The 12,122-nt window shown below is 36.9% G+C and overlaps 1 protein-coding gene across 6 annotated transcripts in view; it reads right to left on the minus strand.

Annotated features, from left to right (window-relative positions):
• The window catches only part of ATF7IP (activating transcription factor 7 interacting protein), a 109,885-nt gene that overhangs the window by 93,061 nt on the left and 4,702 nt on the right, over positions 1 to 12,122 (minus strand). The window contains exon 1 of one of the 6 annotated variants that reach the window (XM_074902619.1): positions 7,184 to 7,273. The exons of the other annotated variants lie outside the window; for them this stretch is intronic. The gene's annotated coding sequence lies outside the window, so the exon portion shown is untranslated. Of the gene's footprint in view, positions 1 to 7,183; positions 7,274 to 12,122 lie in introns of those variants that run through there. 6 annotated transcript variants of the gene reach the window in all.

Consider the following 12,122-nt stretch of genomic DNA (forward strand, 5'->3'; position numbering starts at 1 on the left):
TCAGTGCAGCTCTTTCGGTCCAGAAACCACAGTACTCCTGCAGTCCGTGCACAGAAGTCCACGACACGTGTTAGTTGCTGCCGACACAGAGCCAGACTGCAGTTACAGCTAGCTGGCGCCAGTAAAAATTTACATAAAGGGGGCCTCACTTCAAGACTAAATTGCAGCAGGATATTGCTGAGCAAAGCCTCCCCACACCACCCCCCTACCCACCCCCACCCCGTGAGACTACTACAGGTTCTAGAACATATCCTACAGTTATTTGCTTACTAATAATCCAGATCCATGTCAGAAGTGCTACCCTTACTGTTTATATAAATGAAAATTGACAGTAGTCTCTTGCAAAAGAAATTCCACCTTGAAGCCCGTTCCCAGGTTAAGATGCTACATGCTGCACTGTCCACAAAGATTCTGGTGAGCTCTGTGTAGTAACACCAAAGAAATGGGTATGCTCAGTGCTCAGCAACCAGCTTTTTTTAAACTGGTATTTCCAGTATTTTGCAGCCTACCAATAAGTATCAGTCCCAAGTGGGACAGATCCATTTTTAACCTAATGCTGACAGGTAACATATCTGGCCATTTAATTTGCTGTTTCAATTTAAAATTTAATTTTTCTTCATTAGACAAAGACAAAAATTCCCCATCCTGAGCTGTGGGCTTTATCTTTTCGAATACCTAAAAGGTACAGTGACAGGTACAGACAGAAGCTTGGATTTCAGCCTTACTCTGACTTCAGATAGTTTCTTAATTCTTAAGTTTTTCCTTCCAAAGTCCAATTACATTAATAAATAAATTACATTTTACAAATGCTTATTCTAGAAGTCACTGTACTGTTCTGAGAAAAAAAAAGAAGCCAGGCTTTGCTTAATATTAAGTGTATGTATGTAAAGGATGAATCATTTGCCAATACCTTTCTCCCCTCATTTGCTGCCTTATAAGAAACTCAGAGCATGAAAAACTCAATGCAAATAAACATACTATTTGTTATACTAACTATAAGCATGAATTTGAGAAACCCTAAATAAAATCAAGTTAAACCCACAATAATGTTTGGCTAGCTACACAACTAGCAACACTGCTGTAGTTGCAGCCTGGCACCATGTAGTGGAAAAGGAAAGATGGAGATGGTGATTCTTGTTAATTCCAGCAGTACAAGGCAGAGTGGCTCAGATGCATGTCTGCTTTTCACCACAGGCCTCTTCTAGTTCCCTGCACTGTTCCTCTTTAGAATGCCAACAGCATCAAGGCTATATATAGTCAAATTACTTTGTATGTCCCCTTTTCCACTGTAATTTGCTGTACAGCTGGTTCTAGGTTATTTGAGCATAACACAATTTGCTCATCTGTAATGTCAAAAACATACCTATTTTGTGTCTGAAATTATTTAGTAATGCAAATTACTCTTCACTGGTTGTTACAATTCATCCTCAGCTGTTGTATTCAAAAGCCTAAAGTGATGTCTAAGGGAAAAATAATTATTTTTCCAGAATGACTGTCACATTAAAATGACAGTCATTAACTATAAAAGTGATCTGGTACTGCTCTTCTTTTATGTCACGTATATCTTGATTTATGTTACTTTCAGACAGATTTGTGTATGTTAGCACATTTAAGCGCTGTGCAGAATACATCTTTCAGTGATGCTGTTGTCATTTGCAGAATGAATCATCAGATGAACAGCCTCTGAGCTTAAAAATAAAGGGCACCAATGCTGCTTTAAGAAAAGCAAACCAAAAAACCCCTTGTGTTTTCCACATACAGCTGCCACCACCTCCCCCCCAGCTCTACAGACTTGTGCACAAATACCAGATTAATAGTATGATTCTCAACACAGTAAAATAAATACTGCAAAATAAAAGCCTTTACTTGGAACACTTTCTATTCTTGGCTCCAGTCTGCTCACTGAAGGCCAGGCCAGAGTTTGCCTGTAGCCTTAATGGGGAGATCCCCATCTGCCATCTGGGGGAGGCACCACCCTGATTCCAGAACGTTCTGCAGAGTCACTCCCCCCCCCTCCCCCTCCCCCTCCCCCTCCCCCCCCCAGCCCTGGCGTCCTCTCTGCACCCTCTTGCACCACTAGCTACAACAAAGCTCATATTCAAACACAAAATGCTTTTACAGAGAGGAGGAGCAAATGCACGGAAGTGGGCACAGGGGGCTGCCTCTGAGCTAGAGGTGAACTGAAGTAACTGGAGGGCTTGCTGAGCCCCAAATGAACTGCTGCAATGTCTTCCTGCCGTGTACTCAGCTGATGAACTGACCCCCATACCCTGAGCACAGGGACCATTTTAGCTGCCTCTGAAACAGAGTATCTGGGTGGCAGGGGTTTTTTGTTTACATTGGGGGTGTGCGTGTGTGTGTGGAGATACTTTTTTTTGTAATGTGAGAGTCTAGCCTGGAAGAAAAAACAACAGCATACTCAATTATATTCTCCAGTGATTGCCACTACAGAAAGAGCCAAAATGTCTGCCTGCCCTTCCTGTGTTAAGCCTGCAGTCAGTGGGAACACCCGAAAGCTTTTATGACTTTAGCTTCTCAAAGCCAGTGAATAGGACTCTTCCTGCAACATGCACACAATTTCCTAGTCTCTCATCAGAAACGACCTTTAAGAGCAGATGTTACAGTCAAAAGTAGTAAGGCCAGTTGCATTTAAAATAATGACTAGGAGCTATATGGTTTCAACTGGAACATATCAAAGACAACATCCTCAAATTTTAAATGTCAGTTGATTCATCTCAGAATAGAAAGGTACACAAAAGTCTGCCACAGAATGATGCTCCTAATTCATACACATTTTTAGATTTAAAAGGCATTTCATTGACAAAACAAAAAACAATTATGAAACCTGTTTCTAGCAGCTTGGTCCCAGGGAAAAAAAAAAAAAAAAAAGACAAAAAAACACCCACCACAGAGTAAAAGAAAATGAAAGGCCCTGGGCCTTCTGTAAGCAACACACACAGAGTCAACGAAACCAGTCCCTTCCCCTCTGACTTCTCCAAAGCATAAAACAGAACAAATTATTCAGCCAGAGTTTGAGTAGCTCCCAAACTTTTCTCACACTGGTCTTTGAAAGGCACAAAAAATCATGTTCATTTCTGAAGTAGAGATCTATCAACCCACTATCTTAGCCAGTGCGGTTTATTGCAAGATATTTTACAGCAGAAGTCTGTATCAACAAAACGATCAGGGAAGGCAGGAAAGGGAAGGGGGGGCGGGGGAAGCTGACACTAGTTGTATCCACTTTTCTACTGTAGAAAAGGTGTGAAAAAGTGTGTAAAATAGGTAACTTCCAGGCAGTAACAGTCTAATGTTGCACTCCCTTTCTTTTAGAAAAGGAAGATAGTTTGATTCCTTACAAACTTTAAAAAACCCCACATTTCACTTACTTAAATTTACATGAAGAATTTTGTCATTTATTAAACAAATACCAAAAGACGACAGATCTCTAACCTGCAAATCAAGATGATGCAGAAAAACTAACATTTGCCTTACTCCATTTCTTTGAAGACAGTACATTCTTGAGAAAAACATCATAAGGTTTACAGCTAAGAACAAAGGTCCAATTTAACTGTTTAATAATAGTTATAATGTGATTAAGTATTTAAGATTCAAAACAGTTCTAAGTGCTTGGTAACCATTTATTTCTAGTACCTAAAGAACCAAACAAGTCAGCTGTCTGAAAGTGATTTGCATGCATTACACACTATTGCATTAATTCAGCAGTCCATTCCAGTTTGTTTCAAATCCTGCCTGAAATTGTTTGCTCCCAAAATATCTGTCAAAATAGAAGACGTTTCTGTGCAAATTGAGACAATTCTGACTATTAAGAGGAACATAAAAAATAACCAAGCTGCCTTAGAATGGTTCTAACCAAGTACAATTTAGTAATGAAAAACACATCCAAATAGTTGGAGCACAAATGAAAATAAAGTAAAATATTTTTCTTATAATCAAATACACCATTTGCAAAAACATTGGTTGAAAAAAATGGGAATCGATACACTCCTTCAGAGTAAACGATTGTTGGGTATTTCTCTTTGAAAACCATGTGTATTTGAGATTGCTATCCCATTAGCAATTTATTTACTTCTGAAAGCCTATCCTTCAAGTTTACTCATCAGCAGCACAAAACTAATTGTTCTAGAATGCAGCACATCTCAGAAGTTAAGAAAATGCAGATGGGAGAACACTGAGCAGAGTCTGACAATGCATCTCGTATTAAAAATGTATAGCTAACATTCAGCTGAAGTTATTAATTTATTATATACAACTATTTATAATTCAAATCATGAACATCTAATTTATGTATTTAATATAAGGATTTTTTTTTTTTTTTTTTTAGCATCCACTGAAGTGCCTTGTTCCCATGCAGATAAATTGGTGTTTTCAATTTTCTTTTTGACTAAAGAACAAACTATTAACACCATGGAAGGGAACAGAGAAGAGATCATGCTGTCAGCTACCAGTACTACTGTACAACTTGGACTTCTGGAATCAGGGATGTGTTCCATATGTAACACATGTTTCAAAACCCACCACACTTCATGCATTCCAACACCCACTTTAGGAAAGAAAAAAGAAACCAACCAACCAGCAAAAAAAAAAAAAAAAAAAAAAAAAGAACCCAAACCTCTCCACCCACCCAGCTCATACAACAAAACAGTACAGCTCCCTACTGGGCCAGTCATTTTGTACAGCACTTTCAAGAATGATACTGTTTTCAAAATGGCCTGTAAAGAGCAAAGTAAGCCAAAAACAAAGGGAAGGGAAGACACCAAAACAAGAACTTTCCTCTGAACTCTGGCAGTCTCTGTGCCTTTTCAGTAAAATGGGAGTAAGCTCACTCAGCTCACAGAAAGATGGGCAACAAAGTCACAAAACGGACTGTATGAAAGACGTGGTGTGAACATACAATATTTTACTCAATTGTAATACACACGAAGAACCAGTCTTTACAGTGAACGTCAAAAAATACACTACTTTTCATGTTCCCATTAACGAGCGGGTTAAGAAAAAAAACCCAAACCCAACAGAACCAATAGCACTTGACAATTTCTATACACCTACTGCTTTATAACACTTTCATATGCTCCTTGGAAACAAAAAAAAAAAACCCAAAACAGAAAACAAGAGACTCAAAACCAAAAAGCAAACAAAACCACCACAGGATGTGTATGGTAAAGTATGTTTTAGACATAAAATTTCATCCCCTTCAATGAGTAGAAAGTAGGACTTTGGTGATCTTATTATAAAAAATGAATTGTTTCTGCTTGTGTTGAACAATGAGTTATTAACATCTGGAATTAACAACAATGACTAAAAGCCAAACAAACACAAACCTCAGTAATCATTTTGGGTTCAGAATGACTTGACTCACGAGTATCTTGCAAAAAAACAGTAAGATATTGTTTGGGGGATGGGAAGGAGGAAATATCACTACATTATTAATCTGCATTAATTAGATGAGATAGATATATAGCAAAACTTAACATTTTCTCAATATAAATGCATTTAAGTAGAATTGTTGTCCGAGTTTTCAGACATTCCTAAGTGCCCAAATGTTCTCAGGATCTTAAAATAACTTCCTCAATCAAGAAAAGCCACTATGAACTAAAATCTGCCTTAAATCCACTAAAAATTCCACTAACAGTAAAGCAAGTAATAAAACTACCTACCTGCATTTCATCATCACCTGTGATCACCCATTCACATTATTCCTGTCTCTGATATTTTATCCTAAAGAAGGAAAATCCTTTGACCAATTACTTATAAATTTACAGTTTACTGAACTCAGCAACCAACCTGGTCTTAAAATCCTGTATTTTATTTTTTTTTAATCTCCTCATATCAAATGCACACAGTAAACATGGAGAAACCACGTCTCCTGAGAACCTGATATGCACTATCTGCCTAGAATAGTCTTTATTAACGATGTATTGTCATTAACTATAGATCGTTTATGGGAACAGATATTTAAAAACTAATTTAACCACCAAGTGCTTTGTTACAAAGTATGCCAGAAGCACCAAGTTAACGTGCAAAAATATTGACGAAAGACTAAAATTTTAGGTGCTTAGTACCGACTTCCACATCCTTAGCACTAAGTTCAACTTCAGACATGAAAATACTATGAGCTACATCCTGATGAGTTATCCAGCTCTTCTGCTGCTACTGGTATGTTTCTGGAAAACTCTGAGTAACTCCCGATTTATTTACTCTCAAATTAATTTATATCCAGCCTAAGATCCCATAAAGACCTTAACTAGGTATTTAAGACACAAACCAAGAAAATGTGCGAGTCATGAGGAAAAATGTCATCTTTCTCCTCGTTTTCTGTTCTCACCCTCTTTAATGGAAAAAAACTAAGCACTGCTTTTTTCCCCACCTTCATGTCCCTGGACACTCACACCTATCAGCTACCTTTTAGTGAGTGTTGAATATGACAGATAACTAGGCCAACAACCAGTAACACAGAAAAAGACCACAGAAAAAGACCAGGCCATGTGAAAGCACTAGCACTTTGAAAGTCAGATTTCAATTAAGTTACACAAAATAAATAGAAGAATAATTACCTTGAAACTTTCATTCTATCATTTGTAATAGTTCTATAGAATGTATAGTTTTATTCTTGATTAGCAAATAACTGCCACCTGCAAAATAGTTAGTATTTACATAATCATTGCTATTCTAATGAATTTATGCAGGTTTTGTAGTTCTTATGGATAAAGTCACATGTTGAAAATACGACAATCAAATGTAGATCTAACCACTTAGTTAAAAAAATTAATGAAGTTTATAAAGAGTTTATTTTATCTTTTAGTTTAAGTATGAGGCAAGCTTTTAGGAAAGGGAAGCATGAAGTGAGAGCTCTTATGGCCTGGTAAGGAAGGAAGCCAAAATGAAATAATTTGATTAGCAAGACATATGGGTATGACCTTTCACCTCTCTTGTCTGACCCAATCTACCCTATAACTGAGAAAGGATAAAGGTCTATGAATTAATTCAGTGAGAAAGGGGAGGGAAAACAAACAAAAAAACCCAAAAGCCCTCTCACACAAAAAACCCCCACCCTCCTGTTGACAAAAAGGACAGTATTTAAGATATTTTATACAGCTTAGAGTTAGTTAATCTTGCCTATACAAAGTTTGAAATTGTTCCTCAGCAAAGCAGTGCTGATGCTTACCTTTAAGGTCTGGAGCATGTGATGCCAACAGCTCTGCTCATTTGCATACAGTCAAGTTAAAGTGCTGCAATCAAGAGCACTTCGTCAGCCATTTTGAAACTGCACTGTCTCAGCTGCACTGAAAACGTGATTAAGATGGCTGCAACGTGCACTCAAGACCAGCCACTCAGTGACAACTCAGCAGTGGATAAAAAATTTACACAGGAAAGCACCTCCCTCTTTACCACACTGCAACAAGCTCCACAGGCAGAGGGGGGGGCAGAGGAATGGTTTCTTTGACAGGCAGGAAATGGTTAATGCACGGCTGCAACACTGCAGCTACTTAGAACACCATCGCTACAGAGAAAACTAAAGTAAACCAAAAAACCCACAGAACGGCAGCCCTGCTAGGTCTGTGATCCAGGATTTGTATCACATACTTCAAATTCCTCCAGACTCCAAGCAGTTCAGAATCCATGTCACATATTAACAGCCACAGATACAGAGCCAGATCATGCACAGAACTGACAAATACTAGGGAATACTTTTCAAGAGCAGCCTCATTTCAGTGTTAAAAAAACACGCTTAAGAAACTGATCTATACATTTTTACAGGACCACCTATTTTGAAATATTGTGTAATATTAGTTGCCCAATAAAACAGTTTTACTTGGGGAGGGGGGGAAATGAAGTTCACTTTATAAATAACGAAAATAGCAAAAACCCCAAGAACACTCCAGAATTTCAGTGCCTGCAGAAATCAAGTATTCAATTCTTTATGAATGATGCAGTATGTTGTGTAAGTTTTTCAAAGAGACATATCTACAATCCCTCCAACAATTTTGCTAGAATCTTGTGTGTTCCTGGTTTGGGAACCTATGGAGGGGACAGAGGGGTTGCCAAACAAATACACAATTTTAATGCAAGCAGAATATAATACTGGTTCCTCTCTAATATCTGCTCATTAATGTCAATCGTGCTCTTGTCCAGGCAACAGTGGATCAGTTCTATTGGGAGCTCGTCTGTATCAGCCTCATTTCATCATGTACACCTCTTCTACACAATCCAAATACGGCTAATTAAAAAACAAAATAATTCTAAGAGCACATAGAGTGATCCTGAAGGAAATGAATGTTGAATTATTCATAACCTTCTACCAAAAAATAGTCTTTTGATCCAAAATTAGCCCAAAAATTATCCCCCCCCACCCCCCCAAAAAAAAAGCAGGAGAACATGACCTCCATCCACTTCTATGAAAATGTCTAAACTTACATTAACTGTGCATGTCTGTTGCCAGCTGTAGCTGGTTATTTCAGGACCGATTAATCATGCCACCAGTAGTTGTCTGATGCACTCATCAGCAGCACAGTATTTCAAACTTTAAAAATGTTGAAAAACACCATCTGGCTAATACAAGGACAAAAGGAAGAGCATGATTTGCAACACAAGAAAAAGCACATGCCACATACATGGAAACAGCTATACTGATTATTATCATCTTCGATAATGCTGTACAGATTCAGAGACTAAATTAAAATATGCTTGAAGTTCAAATGCCTAAAAGACAAGTCTCTAAAACAAATTTGTGAAGACTAGAGAACAACTTTATTATAAGTAATTTAAAATTACTCACGATACTGAAGCTTTTCTTCACCAAAACCTATTACTAAATTTAAAAAAAAAAAAATCAAGTTTACAACAAAATCAAAAGAAATATTTTCATTAGCCAGTTATAACCCCATGTTGCTTACTCTGAACTTCAATCATAGGACACCTTCAGCTTATAGGGATTTACAGTAACTTATAACATTTTGAAAGTCAAACTTAGTATTTCATTTGTATGACAAACATATACACTTTAATTTCCCCAGTAGGGATGTTTTAAATAGAAGAAAAGATTATGTTTAGCACACCTACAAAATTCCTACATCAAAAGGTGAATTCTGACCTGCAGTCCTAGAAGTTAAACAAAAACTTGGAGAGGTTCTAATATGGAACCCAACAGCTGCACTTGTGCAAAACACTGCATTCTCTAACCTTCAGTCTTGGGAGTTCCATATATGAAAACTCAGTGACTTAAATAGGTTTGAACAGGCATAACGTACTTGGCAAAAAAAATTGAGAGAATACTTCCACTAAGCCAGAGAAAACAGAACCCATATCACACTCCTGTTGCAGTTAATTGCCTTACCTGGTCAGAAAACTTCATGAACATGCAGAGGTACTGACATGTTAATACAGATACCTAGCTGCTAAGAAACCATGCACATTTACTCAAGAGTTCACTTCAATATACTTCGGTTAAAAAACATAGGTGTTCTAAAACATTAAAAAATATTAACCAAACTAATTTTTAAAAAAACCCTGACATTTAATAGAACACAAAATAAGGAGTGAAATAACTCATCTGAGAATGCTTTGGCCCAGGAAATATTAAAGCAAACCTACACTATTGTGGAATTCCTGTATTAGCGTTGGACTATGATTTCTTATTGCTACTTAAGGTGGCATCTGTACAGGTTCTCTAAAAATCAAAAATAAGAAAATAGGGCATTTTCAAAATATTCAGAATGGAATTTAAGCTTAAGATGTTATATTTAGATTTCTCTTCAATATCTGATAAAAACTCCAAACAAGATTAAGTGCCTTCTTTTGATGACATGCCAACACACTGCAGTATCATCTCAGCATGTTCAATTACTCTAGCCATAAATTGAAATTCAAAACAGAGCTTCCATTTTCCAACCTTCTCATAAACATCAAACAAGAAACTCAAGAGAATGGTAACCTGTCATTTCTCTAATTGTTAGAGTGTATAAGTAATATCACCCCCCTAACAGCTCTTTTAAGTATCATTACATAGAGTCAGACTTTATACTAGGGCTCCTACCCTGAAGAACCAAGGGAAGGCAGAAAATTCTGGACTTTCAGATAGGGTTTTATGTCATTTCACATTACGAGGGCAGTTAAAAAGCAGCCAAAGCATAAATAATTTATTTTGCTCAAATTATACGCTTGGAAACTAGTCTGCTACATATCATCCACATTTCCTTGTGGACAAACCCCATCTCATCCACTTTTTGCGTTTTTTTTTTGTTGTTTTGCTTTGTAATTTTTTGGTATGTTAGTTAACATTAAGGGGACAAAACACTTTTTACACTGATGAAATTCAAGAGACACTACTACTGTTTGTACGCATCTGAGTTACAGTCTCTGTAGAACACCTACTGAAACCCTCCTTTATTCCTGTATTTATACAGGCCAACAGGCTAACTTTAAGAAACATCTCAACTCTCACTTCAGACTGCAAGAACTTCACAGATAAAAACTACTTAAACTACTCAGGAGAAGAAAGAGCCCATGATGATCATGAGACAAGGAACACTAAAGTCCAAAAAGTCGAAGGCTGGAAAACATTTGAGGTCTTCTTGTAATTGCAAGCCACTTCACGGTAGTACCAATGAAAAAAATTTTTAATGTATTGACTAAAGTCAGCAAGCATGTATGTTTATGTGTTAGCTTGCAACTAAACACATTTTGGAAGACTTAAAAAAACTTTGAATGCAACATCCTTTTAAAATGACCTTCTGGAAACTGCAATAATTTGGAGACAAAGGTAGAAGGAACCTTCTTTCATGCCAGGTTTGGGTTTTTTTTACCCTAACATATCTTTACACTGTTGTGAAATAGAGGATAATGCTTAGGACAGCACAAAGTAATAGAGCAAATATGCAGGTTATTTTAACCGCTAGCTGACATATCCAGAATCATGTAATTCATAAAACCTGAGCTTTGAGGACATGAATTTACTTAAGAGCATTTTCAGAAATTGGATCCAAAAGAGAAAAACAGTTTTCCTGTATTAAAAATATCCAAGTTATACACAGCAAATAAGCTCTATTAGTTTGCCTAAATATCTTAGAAAATAAATCAGGTTTGATGTTTGTTCCTGGCAGAAATAAGAGCTGGTAAAACTCATGACTACAGTTTTTAGTCATTTATAACATGCACAGCTCAAAATAAAACATCTTAAAGGGCATAACTTTTTTTTGAAGTTACTTATAAATCCCAAAGGAACATAAAGGGCATTTGTACAATATACACACATATACATAATGTTCCAAATTCCTCCACAGTGATATGATGGAAGCTGACATACCTGAGAATCAGGCATTTATTTAATACCACATAGTTACTATTACACCTTCAGCTACACCAATGAATCATTACTTAAAAAAACAAAATACCAAAAAAAGGCAGGGGGACAGAATAGGAAGGTGAGGCAGACTTGCTGTTAAATACACTGCAATTTTAAAAAAGTATACATTGGAGATACTAAACAAGATAATGAGCAAGCAGTGGAACTAATGAAACCACACTTCCTGCAGATTTATAAACATTGTCTTGCTACTTTATCGGAGTAACCTCAGGTTATCATTGGTGCCTTACCACACTGGGCAAGCAAGTGCTCGTACATGTCTAGTCTGAAGCTGCATGTTGATATGACAACCTCCATACAGCTTTGACAGACAACACTTATGTCCTGTCTGACAGCAAGTTATCCCCCCAAAACGATGTGTAACTGCCAAGTTCTCTCTCTAGGACAATGGTATCCTCTCCTTTCCTCACCTCAGCTGCTTGTTTTCATAAAATTCGCACAAATTAATTATTTTTGATACTTACTACTCTGTCAAATTTACTGAAAACCAGTAAGTCGTTCAAGAATTACTAAGGATAGAACAACTGTCAAACAATGATTACATAAAGTTGGACTACTATACTAGAACTGAGCACATTTCTGTTAAAACTTGTAGGGCTGTGGCACAAACAAACATTTTTTGTTACACACCTGTTTTGCAATTTTCTGCTTAGGCAAGAAAAGTTAATTTATATTTGTTAAACACTTGTTGTCTTAGTGGAATTCTTAAGTGCCATTTAATAACCTTATTCATGTATATTTT

The sequence above is a fragment of the Athene noctua genome, chromosome 3 (genome assembly GCF_965140245.1).
Source record: "Athene noctua chromosome 3, bAthNoc1.hap1.1, whole genome shotgun sequence".
Taxonomy (NCBI): Eukaryota; Metazoa; Chordata; class Aves; order Strigiformes; family Strigidae; genus Athene; species Athene noctua.